Genomic DNA, 19,812 nt, shown 5'->3' on the forward strand with positions numbered 1-19,812 from the left:
CACCTTCATATCTAGACAACACATTGAGTGAATGATTAGCAGTGATGTGAATTACGGAAATCCTTGCTCGTAGGAAAATGCCTGATGTGTGCTATATAATCCAACATTTATTTTTATTAAGTTCAATTAGCCAACATATAAGTACATTATTAATGTTTGGTGTAATGTTCAATGATTCATTCATTGTGGATAAGAGCCAGTGTTCGTCAGATCACATGTTATTTTCAAAAAAGAACACATGTATAGATAAAGATGGAAAGTGATGTAGAAATATATAATCCCAACTCAGGGACCAGAAGGAGCTGGCTGATGTGCAGGAATGAAAAGGTGGACCCTGCTTTTCACTCCTCCATGTTCCTGGTCCTCAGGATAAAAACGAAGCTTCCCATATTTATTATTGCCTCCTAATTAGATGGAAGGTGAGACCCTAGAGACGCTTACCTTAAGGGACTGAGATGGTATTAGCAAGATTCAGGGACTCCCTGGAGAGGAGAAAAGAGATTACTTAAGTATTTCTATGTCTCCCCAACCACAGGCTCTATATTTTTGCCTCTCAGGTGTAGCTGGTGCCCTCAGAGAACCCAAAACAAGTCAGCCTCCAGAATGGATGAATAAGGAGAAATTCAGAGTTATGTGGTGGGCTCACAGGGACACATCCTGTCAATAAATGCAGGAACGTGGACATGTAGGATGCCAGGGTCATGTCAACACGCTCTGACCACCACAATCTCTTTGTCCACGGTCTCTAGCGTCAAACAGCCAAGATTACACCATGGAGAATCTCATCCGGTTGGGGATCTCTGCCTTGATCCTGATGGTTCTCGGGGTGCTGCTCTTTCAAACTCGGCACCATCAAGGAAGACCCCAAGATGCAGTGGGACACACACGTGAGAGCGAGAAGACGGACAGTCTTCAAAGTCTTTCAAAGTAGAACTTTGAAAATGGAATGGATGATACCAAGAGTTTCTGGAAGAATACCTGTGCATAAGTTGGGGAAATATTGTACTGAGAATATTCTGGGTGTTAACATGGTTTTGATGCAGGAAAATGTCTGGGTCGGTGCTATGGTGCCTCTTCAGCAATTAAATTGTGGTAATTTCTCGCCCCGGCACTTCTCCTTCCTGGCTTTTCCTTGACACTTTCTGGACTGGCTTCCTTCTTTCCTCAACCCTATGACGTGAGGCTAATCCTCCCCAGTAGCTCTCTCTCCACCTTTTTTCTCTGGTCCAGGTTCATGGAATGCTTTTTCCTCTATTCCCCAGTGTGTATACTCTTCAGCTCAGAACAGAGATTCTGTTTTAAATACTGAACAGATGGATGCACAGCAAGTCCAGTTTGGAAAAATACATCAAAAATCATTCTGGAAAAGAAGGATCTGGACCCACAAGACATTCCCTCTTCATCACATGATAAACGATACAGTTTCTCTAGTGGTATCATCACTTGGGATGAGCATCCGGTGTGTGTAGTGAGAACCACAAGCTGTGGGTCAACTGGCTTTAAGAAAATGCCATTTTTGCAAAAGTCCTGATTTAAGGCCTTTATTGATTTCTTTGGTGAAAATACTCACTCTGTGGCCAACTTGAAGCCACCTGTGGGAATTCACTGAATGCAGAGTTGGGAAGTCATGATTACAGTCGTCTCTCCCACGTGAGGAGGAGCCAAACGCAGACAGCTGCTGAGAATACCCACCGATGTGTATATGTGTGTCCTTCTATCTTCGAGGTTCTGGTCACTTCCACCTCGAGTGGGATGGAGTGAGCCTCGATTTCCTCTAGATCTTGAGTATCAACCAAAGTCATTCTTGAATGAATGTAGCCAATACTTCACATGTTGGCATTGAGGTCCCCTCAAAGATGTTCCCCATCTACCCATTGACCCTCACCTGAGTCTAACCAAAGAATGAGCCATGTCCCAAGTGAGAAGGTGGGTCTCTCAACAAATACTTAAGGACCACAGGGTATGCAATTAAGGATTTAAACTCGGTTTATGTGACTTTCAGACCTCGTCCTTCCCCATGAATCTGAACTGAGCTGAAGGTCATCCATAAAGATGTGGGGGCCACTTCAGAGGTAGGATTCAACCCCAACAGGCCTCATCTTGGTCCTGAATCAGGGGGAATTGGAGAAAGCACATGAGGAAGGAGTGGCTCCCCTTTCCTGTAGAATTTCTACATCAAATTACTCATATATAACATCCTGTGAATTTCTCTCTATCCCAATACCACCTCACGAGAGTCAGAAAGAAACAAAGAAGCTAGAAAACAACAAATCAGATGGCAATGGCGAGTCTTCGCATAATAATATCCACTTTCAGTGTAAATGGATTATCAAAACACATAAGGGTAACTGAATGGATAGAAAGAAGCAATGCCCAACCGTTTGCTGCCTACTACAGACTCACTTCAGCTTGAAGACCCAGGTCTGGCAGAAATGGAAGGGAGGTGCTGTGGAGTGAAAACACATCTTATAACCATGTAAATTTAAGGTGTAAGGTATTGATTGAGAGATACTGCAAGGGGATTACTGCATGCCTTTAACTAACACCTCCCTCACATCACAAAATTACCCTTTTTTTGTGGTGAGAACACTGAAGATCTGTTCTATAAGCAACTTTCTCAGACTTAATACAGTAGTATTAACTATCATCACAACACTGTGCATGACATCTCCAGAACTTAGTCATCTTATACTTGGAAATTGGTAGCCTTTGGCAACCATTTCCCTGCTTCCCACACCCACCCGGCCCCTGCTCATCACTATTCTACCATTCCTTGTGTCTGCTTCTACGAGGATGACTTTTGTAGATTCCACACATAATTAAATCAACATGTATTTGTCTTCCTCTGTCTGATTTATTTCATTTAGTATAACGCCCTCAAGGTCCATCCTTATTGTTGCAAACAGCAGGACTTCCTTCTTTCTCATGACTGAATAATACTCGTATGTATATAAACGACATATTCTCTATCCATTCATCCATTTTTGGCCATTGATGGATATGGTTGTCTCCATATCTCGGCTATTGTGAATAAAGCTGCACTGAAGATAGGAGTGTGCACACCTCTTCAAGATCCTGTTTCCTTTCTTTTCACACATACTCAGAAGTGACACTGATGGAACATTCAGCAGTTCTAGTGTTAATTTTTTGATGAAATGTCATACTGTTTTTCCATCATGGCGCCACCAGTTAAAATTCTCACCAACCATGTACAGGATGTCCTTTCCTCCCCATGTGTGAAGATACCCTACATTCTCCTAGCTTCCTTCTGACTTTCCAGACCTCTTTTTTTTTAAGATTTTATTTATTTATTTGACAGAGGGAGACACAGCGAGAAGGGAACACAAGCAGAGGGAGTAGGAGAGGGAGAAGCAGGTTCTCTGCAGAGCAGAGAGCCCTATGCGGGGCTCAGTCCCAGGACCTTGGGATCATGACCTAAGCCAAAGGCAGACAGACGCTTAACAACTGAGCCACCCAAGCACGCCTGACTTCCCAGACTTCTTGTTTGATGAAGATTCATGTGTTTTCCAAACAAACAAAGATAAAAAAGAGAGAAAAAAAAATACCCAGACTCTTAAATATATAGGGAGACTGGTGGTTGCTAGAGGGCACATGCATGAAGGAGATGAAGAGTTCACCTACTGTGATGAAGGCTGAGTGATGGGTAGAACCGTTGAGCCATTCTATTGTACACCTGGCACTAATACAACACTGTGTTAATTAGACTTCAATTTTTTTAATTAAATTTAAAAAATAAATAGCTGGAAAAAATATTTATTTGGTTTCTACAATTACACTAATGATTTTGAAAGTTATACATTGTGTTTCTAAATTTAAGTGTCTACCTGCATTGTCTTTCTAGGAATTGTCATTTATAATTTTGAACAATTTTTTTTTAAAGATTTTATTTATTTATTTGACAGACAGAGATCACAAGTAGACGGAGAGTCAGGCAGAGAGAGAGAGGGAAGCAAGCAGGCTTCCTGCTGAGCAGAGAGCCCGATGCGGGACTCGATCCCAGGACCCTGAGATCATGACCTGAGCTGAAGGCAGCGGCTTAACCCACTGAGCCACCCAGGCGCCCCAATTTTGAACAATTTTTGAGAGAGAGGGAGTTCAGGGTTATGGTCCAGAGGGAGAGGGAGAGAGAGAATCTCAAAGCCAACTCCACACTGAGTATAGAGCCCATTAGCAGGCTGGATCCTGGTACCTTAAGATGATGACCTGAGCCAAAATCTTGAATTGGTAGTTGAAGTGACTGAGCCACCCAGACACAACAGTTTTGAACAATTTTTAAGTCTGTCCTCCACTTTAGTAAGAAAAGCGCACAATTCAACATTATCTGAGCTCTTACTGCTTACTTTTTTTCCCCAAAAGCTCCATTTCTGTCATCCACATGTTTCAAATATTTGCATGCAACTAATAGTTTAATTCAGCTTTCTTAAATATATATACATATGTGTAAGTAGATGCAAATGTAACCTTACAAAGCATTTTTTTTTTTTGCTGTTTCTTCTCACTATCTAATAGTCTTTCTTCATTAAGGATTATTTGCTTTTCTAATTGGATTTCACCATGCAGTGTTCCTTTCATTGAAGTAAGGGCAGAAAATAGCTAAGAATTTGCAGCTCTGGAAATAGCTTGTTTTCATTCTTTTTGAAAATCATAGCTCAGCTCTACAGTCAACTAATCTTTGACAAAGCAGAAAAAAAATATCCAGTGGAAAAAAGACAATCTCTTCAATAAATGGTGCTGGGGAAATTGGACAGCCACATGAAGAAGAATGAAACTGGGCCATTCTCTTACACCATACACAAAGATAAACTCAAAATGGATGAATGACCTCAATGTGAGACAGGAATCCATCAAAATCCCGGAGGAGAATATAGACAGTAAGCTCTTTGACATTGGCCACAACAACTTCATTCAAGACACGTCTCCAAAAGCAAGGGAAACAAAAGTAAAAACAAAATTTTAGGACTTTATCAAGGTAAAAACCTTCTGCACAGCAAAGGAAACAGTCAATAAAACAAAGAGGCAACCTACGGAATGGGAGAAGATATTCACAAATGACACTACAGACAAAGGGCTGATGTCCGAGATCTGTAAAGAACTTCTCAAACTCAACACCAAAAAAAACCAGATAATCAAGTCAAAAAATGGGCAGAAGACAAGGACAGACACTTCTCCAAAGAAGACATACCAATGACTAATATAAACATGAAAAAATGTTCATCATCATTAGCCATCAGGGAGATGCAAGTCAAAACCACATTGAGATACCACCTTACACCAGTTAAATTGGCAAAAATCCACAAGGCAAGAAACAACAAAAGTTGGCGAGAATGTGGAGAAAGGGGAACCCTCCTACACTGTTGGTGGGAAGGCAAATTTGTGTAGCCACTTTAGGAAACAGTTAAAAATAGAGCTACCCTATGTCCCAGCAATGGCACTACTGGGTATTGGCCCCAAAGATAGAGATGTAAAAGAATGTGAAAAGATGTGAAAAGGAGGACCATATGCACCCCCAATGTTCATAGCAGCAATATCTACAAACAGCCAAACTGTAGAAAGAGCCAAGATGCCCTTCAACAGACAAATGGATAAAGAAGATGTTGTGGAATGGAATATAACTCAGCCATCAGAAAGGATGAATACACAACTTTTGCATCAACATGGATGGGACTGGAGGAGATTATGCTGAGTAAAATAAGTCAAGCAGAGAGAACCAATTATCATACGGTTTCACTTATTTGTGGAACATAAGGAATAGCATATAGGACATTAGGAGAAGGAAAGGAAAAAGTGAAGGTGGGGAATCAGAGGGGGAGATGGACCATGAGAGACTATAGACTCTAAGAAACAAACTGACGGTTTTGGGAGGGTGGGGGATGGGTGAGCCCGGGGATTTGTATTCAGGATGTCACAGACTGCATGGAGCACTGGGTGTTATACGCAAACAATGAATCTTGGAACACTGCATCAGAAACAAATGAAGTACTGTATGGTCGCTAACATAACACAGTAAAAAAAAAAAAATCCAGATCTCAGGAGTGTCGTAATCTGTTCTACACACCAGAACAAACTAGCCTGATGATTTTTTTAAAGTGAACACTGGGTGTTCTATGCAACTGATAAATAGCTAAGCTCTCCATCTGAAATGACTGATGTACTACACGTTGGCTGATTGAATTTGAATTTTAAAAAGTGGCTTTCTTATACACTAACAATGAAAATACAGAAAGGGAAATTAGAGAATCAATTCCATTTACTATAGCAACAGGAACCATAAGATACCTGGGAATAAACCTAACCAAAGAGGTAAAGGATCTGTACTCGTGGAACTACAGAACACTCATGAAAGAAATTGAAGAAGACACAAAAAGATGGAAGACCATTCCATGCTCTTGGATCGGAAGAATAAATATTGTTAAAATGTCTATACTGCCTAGGGCAATCTATATTTTTAATGCCATTCCGATCAAAATTCCACCGGTATTTTTCTTTTTTTTTAAGATTTTATTTATTTATTTGACAGACAGAGATCACAAGTAGGCAGAGAGGCAGGCAGAGAGAGGAGGAAGCAGGCTCCCTGCTGAGCAGAGAGCCCAATGCGGGGCTCGATCCCAGGACCCTGGGATCATGACCTGAGCCGAAGGCAGAGGCTTTAACCCACTGAGCCACCCCTCCACCAGTATTTTTCAAAGAGCCGGAGCAAATAATCCTAAAATTTGTATGAAATCAGAAGAGACCCCGAATCACTAAGGAAATGTTGAAAAACAAAAATAAAACTGGCAGCATCACGTTACCTGATTTCAAGCTTTACTACAAAGCTGTGATCACCAAGGCAGCATGGTCCTGGCATAAAAACAGACACATAGACCAGTGGAACAGAGTAGAGAGCCCAGATATGGACCCTCAACTCTATGGTCAAATAATCTTTGACAAAACAGGAAAAAAATATACAGTGGAAAAAAGACAGTCTCTTCAATAAATGGTGCTGGGAAAACTGGACAGCTATATGTAGAAGAATGAAACTCGACCATTCTCTTACACCATACACAAAGATAAACTCGAAATGGATAAAAGACCTCAACGTGAGACAGGAATCCTTCAGAATCCTAGAGGAGAACATAGGCAGTAACCTCTTCGATATCACCCACAGCAACTTCTTTCAAGATATGTCTCCAAAGGCAAAGGAAACAAAAGCAAAAATGAACTTTTGGGACTTCATCAAGATCAAAAGCTTCTGCTCAGCAAAGGAAACAGTCAACAAAACAAAGAGGCAACCCACGGAACGGGAGAAGATATTTGCAAATGACACTACAGACAAAAGGTTGATATCCAGGATCTCTAAAGAACTCCTCAAACTCAACACACACAAATCAGATAATCATATCAAAAAATGGGCAGAAGATATGAACAGACACTTCTCCAATGAAGACATACAAATGGCTATCAGACCCATGAAAAAATGTTCATCTTCACTAGCCATCAGGGAGATTCAAATTAAAACCACATTGAGATACCACCTTACACCAGTTAGAATGGCCACAATTAGCAAGACAGGAAACAACATGTGTTGGAGAGGATGTGGAGAAAGGGGAATCCTCTTACATTGTTGGTGGTAATGCAAGTTGGTGCAGCCACTTTGGAGAACAGTGTGGAGATTCCTCAAGAAATTAAAAAGAGAGATTCCCTATGACCCTGCCATTGCACTACTGGGTATTTACCCCAAAGATACAGATGTAGTGAAAAGAAGGGCCATCTGTACCCCAATGTTTATAGCAGCAATGGCCACGGTCGCCAAACTGTGGAAAGAGCCAAGATGCCCTTCAACGGACGAATGGATAAGGAAGATGTGGTCCATATACACTATGGAGTATGATGCCTCCATCAGAAAGGATGAATACCCAACTTTTGTAGCAACATAGACAAGACTGGAAGAGATTATGCTGAGTGAAATAAGTCAAGCAGAGAGAGTCAATTATCATATGGTTTCACTTATTTGTGGAGCATAACAAATAACAAGGAGGACATGGGGAGATGGAGAGGAGAAGGGAGTTGAGGGAAACTGGAAGGGGAGGTGAACCATGAGAGACTATGGACTCTGAAAAACAACCTGAGGGTCTTGAAGGGGCGGGGGGTGGGAGGTTGGGGAACCAGGTGGTGGATATTAGGGAGGGCACGTATTGCATGGAGCACTGGGTGTGCTGCAAAAACAATGAATACTGTTATGCTGAAAAGAAATTTTTTTTAAAAAAAAGGACATTCTATTAGTAAAACCAAGTTTTCAAAATAAACATTACACTTAAAAACTTTTTGTCAATTATATGAAGTTTGGAAAGGACTGGGTGATATGGAAGATTTTGGAAGTCACTGCTAAGATTTCCTCTGGCAGATATGGTTGTCTTTCTTTATCTACATATTTCTTAACATCTTCACACACCAGGGAAAGGACAAGACCCAGCTGTTTGGAGGGAAAGCCATCTGGTGGTTGAGGATCTAACCCACAGCTCCTCCCCATCTCTCCTGAAGGCACAGCCTGACACGCTGACTTGAGCAAGGGGACCAGAGTCCCAACAGGGCAGATATGTCTCCTGGTCCCAGAACAAAGGAATCTGTCCCTGCCGGTGTTCTCATGTTCACCCTCACTAGTAACCTGGATCAGTGTAAAATTCTCTCCCAATAATGAATTCCTTGGCGATGTTTTCCAGTATATTCTGACACCTGTTTCTGCCTTTGGGTGAGTGTCTCATTTTATGAATGATATTTGCATTTTCCCCAGGAAGGAGTGTCAGGAAGTTTTTGTGGCCCAGACCAGCCCTCATTGCATATTGTTCAATTGAGGTGAAATTCACAAATAACATGAACCATGTTGAAATGTATGATAAAATGTAGAATTTTAAAACCTAATTTACCCTGGATTTCTGCCTTTTTCATCTTTTTACTTTACTTTACTTTACTTTACCTTTTTCATCTTTTACTATGAAGTATGAAGATACAGGTTTTATTTTTAAATGTGTGTCCACTACCATTTAAATGATCTTTCCTCATCTGTGGAAAACGCTCAACTACTTACCTCTTAGGCTGTTGGCAGACAACATTATCAAGTCTTTCTTTCTTTTTTTTTAAATTTTGTTTATTTATCTGACAGAGAGAGAGAGAGATCACAAGTAGGCAGAGAGAGAGGCAGAGAGAGGAAGGGAAGCAGGCTCCCTGCCTAGCAGAGAGCCTGATGTGGGGCTCGATCCCAGAACCCTGGGATCATGACCTGAGCCGAAGGCAGAGGCTTTAACCCACTGAGCCACCCAGGTGCTCCACCATTAAGATCTCTAATTCATTTCTACAATTGCCTCTTGTCTCAAAAAGTCAAGGTCCTCCTTTTCCTCTCAGACATTTAAACACAGCGTTCACTTAAGATAAGTCTGTATCTTCCTAGCATTGTACTTTCATGCATACAGTGAGAGCATTCTTAATGAGCATTGTGGTTGTCTTTTGTAGCACTGTTTCTTGTTGTTAGGATTCCTTCTTGTGGTGACCCTTGTTGGAAGGCTGAATTTCCATTCACCTGATTTTCCAGACAGGTTCCTCCTATAGCTGCGCTAGGACTTAGGCATGGTGAGGTGGGCATGCCCGCAGCGGTTTCTGCCCTTGGCATCCACGTCCCCTTGTGAGAGTATAAGATTCCACTGCTAGGAGAGGAAGCCCCCTCTGGGTATTAAGGGATTCAATCCTGAATCCCTTCTTGCCACTTCATGACGGCTCACCAGGGAAGAATGAGGCACAAACAAGTCCGCTGCAAGAGAAAAGGATCAGGGGACAACAGTAGAAAAGACTGTCACCCCGAACAACTCCTCAGTCCCACTTTTATTAGATAGAAACAGTAACCAACAGACAGAAGAGCCGAAGAAGGACAAACATTAGTCATAGGCCTTGTAGATAAACAAGATGGAGGGCAAAATATGTCTGATCAAGCAGTATAAAGTTTATAGTTGAACAAGCACATTCAAAGGACCTATCTAATTAGCCACAGGTGCCTTCAGCGGGGAAAGGGGAGATAACGGAAAAATGAAGCAGGCGGCGTTCCACCCTGAGCTAGCTGGGCATCCCCAGCTGCTCTGCCTCAAGGCCGTATATCATCCTCTCCCCCAGAGGCCTGTTGCCAGTATGTGTTTTTCTTGAGGCTGCATCTAAATGTGCTTGGTAACTGGTAAAATTTCCCATGGATTATATTTTAAGTAATACATTGTTCTGAGGGACAGTTACATTTCCCCCTTTTTGTTGTACAGAAGTAGAAAAGTTGATTTTGCAACTTCTTAATCCATCAGTCGTTGGAGGGATTTTTGCGTGCATCTGAGGACTAAGCATAAAAAGATTGTAGCAATAAAAAGAATAATCATTTCACCTATAACCCCAAGACCAGTTTGTTTGATCCAAGTAAAAGGGTTTAAATTAGACAGAATATCATTAATTCTTTGTGCAACACTCAGTCCTGGAACTGATTGTAATGATGAGTAAGTAATGCCTTGAACAGTATCTTGAAGTCATTTAATATCTAAAGTTAGATTATCACCATCATGATTAGTGATATGACAGTGAATCTTGCTCCATGATATTTCTGATTCATTATAGGCATGGGGAGTAACACAGAAGGAAGAAACATTCCAGCCACATAAAATGTGAAGCCTAAGCTTTATATTTTGAAGATCATCTCCTATATATATCATGGCTGCTTCTAAATCAGAGAAACTTTCATCTAATTTTTGATCTATGATCGTTTGTTGATTCCAAGCTTTGCTAGCATTCTCGTGCCACTTTTGTACAACTTGTGTGGTTTGTACAGTTTGATGCAAGGCTATTCCTGCAGTGGTAGCTGTAGCAGTACTGGCTACAATTCCTAAAATAGCTGTTATAAGCAACCCAAGAAATCTTTTTGTTCTATGGACCCAGTTAAAAGTACATGCATATCTGGAGAGCTTTCCCAAACATGGTGGTGTTTCACCAGTAAGTAGATGCCTATTCTTCTTCTAGCTATGATAATGATAGAATTGTCTGTATGAAAATTCTCATCCATACAGGTGAACATTTTACATCTGGGACAGTTTATTTCTCTATTGTTATGATCAAAAGTCATTTTTCCAATAACAAAAACATAGGGATCTCTAACACAAGCTTTTACCCATTCTTCTTTCATTAGGAAAAAGGAGAATGCATAGTTATTAGACTGACAAATATAAGAGCCATTCCAAACTCTTATGTGATTTAAAGTGGTGGTGACCTTCCATAAATTCTTTTGTCTTTTATGATAATTCACAAAAGAGGATGGCACTGAAAGTCCTTGCCCAAGCCAGGCCAGAGGTGCATCTCCTGAGGTTAAGGTTTGTGGTAAGATGAGATCATCAAAAACTTGCCATTTTAAATTTCGATGAGAGGAGCAGGGTCTCCCAATGCAATTGGTGACTGCCATCCCCTTAGGGGACCAGTCCCATACAATTCCATAGGAATCATTAATAACAATACTGGGGCGAGGAGCTCGACAATCCTCCAATAAGGGTGAATTCCCTCATCAGACCACATTTGTGTCAGTTTGCATTCAGGAATAGGGGGTGCTGCTGTGCTATAGCTAGGACCCTGATATTCATTGGCTAGGAATCCTCTAGTGGAGAGTAAATGTAACTGAACTTCAGTCAGATAATTATCAGTAGGAAAGTCTACCGACCATCTTTGATCATCAGGGATAAGACAACTGGAATGATTGTTGATACATATTGGTCTAGTTTGATATCCTAAGGTAAGATTAATATTTGTGCCCTCCTCTAGTGGCAATAGTGGCAATCTAGGATCCAAAATTCCAGGTACCCATTTTGAGGCACTCAAACAAATTGGTATTATATCTTCTCCCCACTCTACTGGAAGGAGAAGGGGAGGATTGGGTATATAAGCCCAATAAGTAAAGTTATTTATTTGTGCATAACATCCAGCAAGACTTACAGCTACCATGATGAATGCCATCATAGTTACCACCATGTTGTTAGGGGTGAAAGGATGCTGCTCATTCTCCAGAACTTCCTCTGCTTTCTTGGTCAGCTTCTTTTTCTGGCCCCAAGTTGAATCCTTGCTCTGTCTGTCCCAAGTATTGTGATCCGAGTGCTCTTTAAGGTGAGACCCTCAAAGCTGATGATAGGTGGGACCGGTTCAAATCCGAATCTTTTCCTCTTGCTCATGACGAAACTTTATAAAATGAAAGGGCACCCACTTGGGCTCAACGGACTCGTCGGGTAATACACATGCATATCCCTTTCCCCAGGTAACTAAGTTACCAGGGAGCCATTGATTAGAAGTAATAATTTTCCACCAGATTGGAGGATAGGTTTTGTCTTGTTTTTGTTTACTAAAATGTCTTTCTATTGCTGCAGTGTTTTTATCATCACGATTCAAAAAATTAAGAGTAAATAAAAGTTGTGCTAATATTTTTTGAGGAGGACCTTGTATTTTCTCTTTTTGTTTATGAAGCTGTAATTTTAATATTTGATTAGCCCGCTCAACAATTCCTTGTCCTTGAGGATTATATGGGATGCCAGTGGAACGTTTAATACTCCACAAATTACAGAAGGGTTGAAGCTTACTGGAAACATAAGCAGGTGCATTATCAGTTTTTATAGCTTTGGGCATTCCCATGACTGCAAAGGCAGAGTGGAGATGTCTGATAACATGTGCAGCAGTTTCTCCTGTTTGAGCTGTAGCCCATATGAAGTGAGAATGTGTATCTATAGTAACATGAACAAAGGATTGTTTCCCAAATGAAGGGATGTGAGTAAGAACCATCTGCCATATTTCATTGCCTGTTATGCCTCGTGGGTTGATGCCCGCTGGCTGTGTAGGCAGATTGATGGCAGCACAAGAAGGACAGAAGTGGACAATAGAATTTGCTTGTTCCTTAGTGATAGGGAATTTGTGTTGAAGTCCTTTTTGGTTTACATGTGTAAGAGAGTGAAAATCGGAAGCTTCCTGAAAAGCTGAGAAAACAAGAGAATCAGCTATTTCATTACCTGTGGTTAATGGCCCAGGAAGGCCAGTGTGACTTTGGATATGAGAAGCATAGAAAGGGGCAGAGCCCTGGGGCTCCTGGGTGGCTCAGTGGGTTAAGCCTCTGCCTTCGGCTCAGGTCATGATCTCAGGGTCCTGGGATTGAGCAGAGAGCCTGCTTCCCCCTCTCTGCCTGCCTCTCTGTCTACTCGTTATCTGTGTGTGTGTGTGTGTGTGTGTGTGTGTGTGTGTGTGTGTGTGTGTCAAATAAATAAATAAAATCTTTAAAAAAAAAAAAGAAAGGGGCAGAGCCCTGATGAATGAGGGATTGTAAATGATGAAATAATGAGTGGAGGGAGACATCAGATGTAGAAATAGTAGCAGTTTCAATATGCTGTAAAACATACACTGTATATAAAGAATCAGATAACAGATTAAATGCAGAAGAAACATCTTGAAACAATGTAATAACCGCCATTAATTCTGATCTCTGGGCTGAGAGACCGATAGTAGATATGACCTTTGAGGTAGGACCATTATAATGGACTTTGCCTTTGACAGAGCCATCAGAAAAGTGAGTAGGGGCATCTGTTATTGGATTTTTAGAAGTAACTTTAGGAAGGACAAAAATAGTATGTTTTAAAAAGGAAACAACAGGTAAAGAGGGATAATGAGAAGAAGTGTTTCTAGGAAAGCCACTAAGGTCAATTTGCCAATTTAAATTATTTTGGAATGCTGTTTCAATTTGTGTCTTATTTAAAGGCAGAACAATAACCTGAGGATCATATCCCTGTATTTGGCGAGTTCTTTTTCTTCCTAATTGAATAATACTGTCAATATGGTCTATATAGGTAGTGAGTGTTTTAACAGTATTATTTGGAAGAAAAACCCATTCTATGATTAGTTTTTCCTGAATAATTAATCCCGTGCATGTATGTGGGGTATGAAAAATGAGACGATCTAATGGTATCTCAGGCTGGACTCTATCCGTTTGCATTGATTGAATCTGGCTTTCAACAAATTGTAATTCTTTTAAGGCCCCTTTTGATAGGGTCCTAGGGCTGTTTAAATTAGGCTCTCCCTTTAAAGAGGCAAATAGATGCTGCAAAGCATAGGTGGGAATTCCAATTTTAGGTCTTATCAATTAATGCCTCCCAATAATTTTTGCAAATCATTCAAGGTTGTAATTTTATCTCTATGGATTTGAACTTTCTGTGGTTTAACTGAGGTCCTGTCCATAATGAAGCCCAAATATGAGAAAGGTGTGGTGATTTGTATTTTTTCCGGAACTATAATTAGTTTGTATTTTTCAAATTGTAATTGAAGCATTTTAAATGCATCCTGCAATTGCATGTTATCAGAGGCTGCACATAATATATCATCCATATAATGGATGAGATAAATTTGTGGAAATTGATTTCTAACCAGCTGTATAACTCTTGCCACATACTCCTGACAGATAGTGGAGCTATTTAACATTCCCTGTGGTAGAACTCTCCATTGATATCGTTTGGCTGGTTCTTTTAAATTTTCACTGGGAACAGTGAAAGCAAAATGGGGACAGTCTTCCTTAGCAAGTGGTATAGTATAAAAGCAATCCTGTAAATCTATGATAATTATTGGCCATTCATGTGGGACTAGATTAAGCAAAGGCAATCCAGGTTGGAGAGACCCCATAGGTTGGATAACAAAAGTAACCATACGAAGGTCTGTTAAATTCTCCATTTTCCTGATTTTTCTTAATAACAAAGACTGGTGAATTCCAAGGACTGTGAGATTCTTCAATATGCCCTTTTCTTACCTGTTCTTCAAGCAGGGCTTGTAAAGTAAGTAGTTTCTCTGGTGTTAAGGGCCACTGCTCCACCCAAATGGGTTTGTCTTTCTTCCAATGTAACTTAATGGGTTCAGGAGCAGTGGCCCTCAGTGAAAAATCTGGGAATCCTCCTTACGGGAAGATATAACCAGAGAGGCTTCCCATTGATTTAGTAAATCTCACCCCCAAAGGTTAATAGATAAGTCTACAATACATGGCTGCAGATAACCCTTTTGACCCTCAGGTCCTTCACAGTAAAGAATATTGGAGCTCTGACACACATTGCCAGCCTGCCCTAACCCCTAATAGTAACAGAAGAGGAATTATATGATCATTTTTTAGGCCAATGTAATGAACTTATGATAGAGTTATCAGCTCCCGTATCAGTTAGACCTGAAAATTCCTTTCCTTGTATTTTAAGATGACAAGTTGGTCTATCTTGAAAAATTTTCTCAGTCAAATATGCTCGTTTTCCCAGTGCTTCCAAACCCATTGGAGTTTCTTTGTTTTTAGATTGACCCTTCAGTTAAGGCCCAACGCCGGTATGAACTAGTACTCCCTTTGAAGTAAGGTCAGATGTCCCCAAAAGTAACCCAATGGTTCCCTTCAGTAAAGGGCCATAAATATTAGTTGGAATTTTAACGGGAAGCTTGGCAGGCATTAAGAGATAATCTTTGGGAATGGGGATATCTAATCCAGCACTACCAGCCATAGCATGTAATAAATATAAAATAGTACATTTGTTTGAAAGCTGGGTGTTAAGGGAGAATTGGCCCCCTTGATTTTTGGGGCTGAAGGCTTGCCCTGAAATAAGTTTCCCTGAAGGGGGGATCCATCCTTGCTAAATTTGTAATGACATTGACTTGCCCAATGGTTTCCCTTTTTACATTTGGGAGAGAGACCAGGTGATTTATTTTTTACATTTGGTGGAGGGAATTTTCCTTTTTGCCTACACTGAGCTTTAGTATGCCCTGCTTGCCCACAGTTGAAACATCGTTCTTGAAATTTTCCTGTGGTCAGAGCAGCCATTGCTTGAGCTAACAAATCAGCTTTATAGGTTTCTGTTCCTAATCCTTGGCATAGCTTAATATAATCCGTCAGTGTTCCCTTGCCTTTAAAGGGTGTTATCAGTTTCTTACAATCAGCGTTGGCATTCTCATAAGCCAACAGCTGAAGACTGGTATCAGCAGCCTCCAGATTATTTATCTGTCTTTTGACAACCTCTTGGAATCTCACAATAAAATCAGTATAGGGTTCTTTTGGACCTTGTATCACCTTTTGAAAAGAAGAGCACTTCCCTCCCTGAGATTCTATTCCCTCCCAGGCTCTCAAACAACAACGCCGGAGATGCTCAATAGCTTGATCATTCATTTGTACCTGGTCTTGCACCCGGGCCCACGGCCCAACACCCATGAGCGGCTCCATGGAAACAGGAACATCACGAGCTCTGTTATGAGCAGCTGCTGTTTCTGCATGATCTTGCCACCATGTTTTAAACTGCAAGAACTCAAAAAGTTGAAAATAGAGGTCCCCTATGACCCAGCGATTGCACTACTGAGTATTTACCCTAAAGATGCAAATGTAGTGATCCGAAGGGGCATGTGCACCTGAGTGTTTATAGCAGCAATGTCCACAATAGCCAAACTATGGAGAGAACCTAGATGTCCATCAGCAGATGAATGGATAAAGAAGATGTGGTATATATACACAATGGAATACTATGCAGCCATCAAAAGAAATGAAATCTTGCCATTTGCGACGACGTGGATGGAACTAGAGGGTATTATGCTTAGCGAAATAAGTCAATCGGAGAAAGACAACTGTCATATAATCTCCCTGATATGAGGAAGTAGAGATGCAATGTGGGGGGTTTGGGGCGCAGGAAAAGAATAAATGAAACAAGATGGGATCGGGAGGGAGACAAACCATAAGAGACTCTTATTCTCGCAGAACAAACTGAGGGTTGCTGGGGGGAGGAGGGGTCGGGAGAGGGTGGTGGGGTTATGGACATTGGGGGGAGGGGTGTGTGCTGTGGTGAGTGCTGTGAAGTGTGTAAACCTGGCGATTCACAGACCTGTACCCCTGGGGCTAAAAATACATTATATGTTTATTAAAAAATTAAAAAATAAAAAAAAATAAATTGCAAGAACTCACTTGAAGATAGAACTGTTTTTGCTAACAATGACCAATCAATCGGAGTAAGTCGATTGCCTTCCGCGATGCCTTGAATGATTCCCGTTGTAAATGGAGAATTAACTCCATAGTTTTGTACTGCCTGTTTTAGTTCCTTCAATAATTTGAAGGGAAAATGGCTCATGCCTGGCCTCATAGATACCATTAGGGTTGTTAGGATCATGTCCCGGAGTGACATGTTCTCTAATAATAACCGGGAAATTAAAATGTAAGGCATCTAGGTCTCCCGCTCGCTGTGCTTCAAGGAGGCCTTTCTGAATGGCTGATAGCATGTGTTTTTCATCTTTTTCACTAAATGGTGCCTTCTTATAGGATGGTGGGGCCAATGGCAGCAGTGCCATTTGCACCTTTTGCTCTGCTATTGGAGGACCACGAGGAGATGCCTCCCTTATATATTCCTTTACGGTGGCCTTCGTAATTTCTTTCTCCTCCTGGATGGCATGTTCAGGTTCCTCTTTTTTAGTTTCTCCTGAACACTCATGATCACTCTCCAAATCAGGGGTTTGTAAAGGCTCCAAAATGGAGAGAATGAGGGTCCAAGTAGACCATATAGTAATTGAAATTGGTTTTCCTTTAGCATGCAAAAGTTTTCACTCATGACCTACTTTTTCCCATGTTTGTAAATCTAAAGTCCCTAATATAGGGAACCAGGAGCAAGGTTCTTAAATTCCTTTTAAAAGCTCCATAAGTTGGCCCTTGCTGACTTTTGTTCCTCCCGCTTTTAAGAGCTGTCTCAATAGACAAACGTAAGGGCGATAATCGTTTGTGCTCTCTAGATTACCCATACCCTGCGATAAGTACCCACAACTCACCAGTGGGAAAAATGCACGGCCGGGCAAAACTCACGTTGGGGCTTCTTCTCCTGTTTCATTTCTGGTCCCTGTTCAGGCGCCACTTGCCGCTTCCTGACGTCACACGGGAGAAGAATGAGGCACAAACAAGCTGCAAGAGAAAGGGAGCAGGCGACGACAGTAGAAAAGACTGTCACCCTGAACGACTCCTCAGTCCCGCTTTTATTAGATAGAAACAGTAACCAACAGAAGAGCTGAAGAAGGACAAACATTAGTCATACGCCTTGTAGATAAACAAGAAGCAGGGCAAAATATGTCTGGATAAGCAGTATAAAGTTTATAGTTGAACAAGCACATTCAAAGGACTTATCTAACTAGTCACAGGCCCTCTTGGGGGTGGAGGGGGAATAACCGAAAAATGAAGCAGTTGTCGTTCCGCCCTGAGCAGGCGGGGCATCCCCAGCTGCTCTGCTTCAAGGCCATATATCATCCTCTCCCCCAGAGGCCTGTTGCCAGCATGTGTTTTGCCTGAGGCTGCATCTAAACATACTTGGTAACTAGTAAAACTTCCCATGGGTTATATTTTAAGTAATACATTGTTCTGAGAGACAGTTACACCTTCTTGTTTCTCAAGAGGTTGCAGCCCAACCTTCTCCTGGAGCCCTGAGCGCTCCCCACTGAGAGGACCCTGGGGAACCCCTCTGCATCCACACGGGTGCAAAGATCATCCCTTCCTCGCGGTCCCAGGCAGCAGCGGGGACTCAGCTTAGTTCTCTGTCCCTTGCTGTGGTTCCACCTGCTTCTGGAGAAGCTCATTTCCCCCTCTACCTGCATGTCTCTGTGTCCGCATATTTCAGACACAAACCAGCCACCTGGATGCAGAGTCTGGATCCGGGACCCAATCACCACAACAGGACCTCCAGCCCATGCTCATCTTACCTAGTCTGGAATCTCACAGCTCCCCATCCCTCCCATGACCCCGACACCCGATCGCCACACTCGCTCTGGGGGGTGCAGTCCAGGACGACAGCAGCAGATGGGAACTGAGGAGCAGAGCAAGGACACGCCGCCCAAGGTCAGGCTGGCAGTGGACGGTCCAAGAATAGCTCAGAGAAGATCCGCTTTCCTGAAAAATCAGAGCTCTAGCCCAAACACACGTCCCCTGATGCTCGCACACAGGACCGCGGGGCGAGGAGGTCAGCTCTGCCCCAGGAACAACGGGCACCGGGGAGTCAGGACAGATGTTCTGGGATGTTCCCAGCAAGGCCAGAGGTGGACAGTGTCAGAGCAAAACAGAGAAGTCCTTGGAGGCTGAGACAGAAAGAGAGCCCACGCTCCGGGGCCATGAGCGGGGTAGTGTTCCCTTCCCTATGTGCCCGTATTTCTCCTCTGGGCTCATTGTCACCATGACCTTGACTTGAGCCATTCAGAGATGTCATACAAGTGTCTGTGCTGACATGAGCTCCCCAGCACAGCAGGAACCCACATCCCCTACAGCAGCTCTGGGTCTGGGGACCGATCCATGGTGAGGACCAGGGGTGTGCGGGGGATGAAGAGCACCCATGGGGGAGGCTCTGGGAGGGAAGGACCTGCCCTGGTCTCCTCACCCGGATAGGCCATCTCAGGAAGCCTCGAGGTCCACCCGCTGCACCATCATGGACACCAAAGCAGGGCTCAGGGGAGGGACTGTTCCCCTTCCTGTAGGGCTGCTGACGTGACAACACCGTGACAGGCAGAACTGGCCACCGCATGGCCACACCCGGTGTGTCTGTCTGTCCTGCGGTCACAGTCGACCCTCCATCTGCACAGCCGAAACCAGAGAGAAGAGACGCCATGACCCTCATCCTCACAGCCCTGCTCTGTCTCGGTGAGATCTGAGGAGAGGAGGGGACACCCTAGTCTGGGAGGGACTCGCCCCACAGACACGCCCTGGTCTGCTAGAGACCCCAGGCTCAGGAGGCTCACAGGAGGAAGGGGATCTGCTAG

General features: G+C 42.5%; 1 pseudogene; it reads left to right on the forward strand.

The window, feature by feature from the left end:
• The window catches only part of LOC116861871, a 44,576-nt pseudogene that overhangs the window by 20,862 nt on the left and 3,902 nt on the right, over nucleotides 1–19,812 (forward strand).

The sequence above is a fragment of the Lontra canadensis genome, unplaced genomic scaffold, assembly GCF_010015895.1.
Source record: "Lontra canadensis isolate GAN:19392208 unplaced genomic scaffold, GSC_riverotter_1.0 scaffold206, whole genome shotgun sequence".
In the NCBI taxonomy this organism is placed as follows: domain Eukaryota; kingdom Metazoa; phylum Chordata; class Mammalia; order Carnivora; family Mustelidae; genus Lontra; species Lontra canadensis.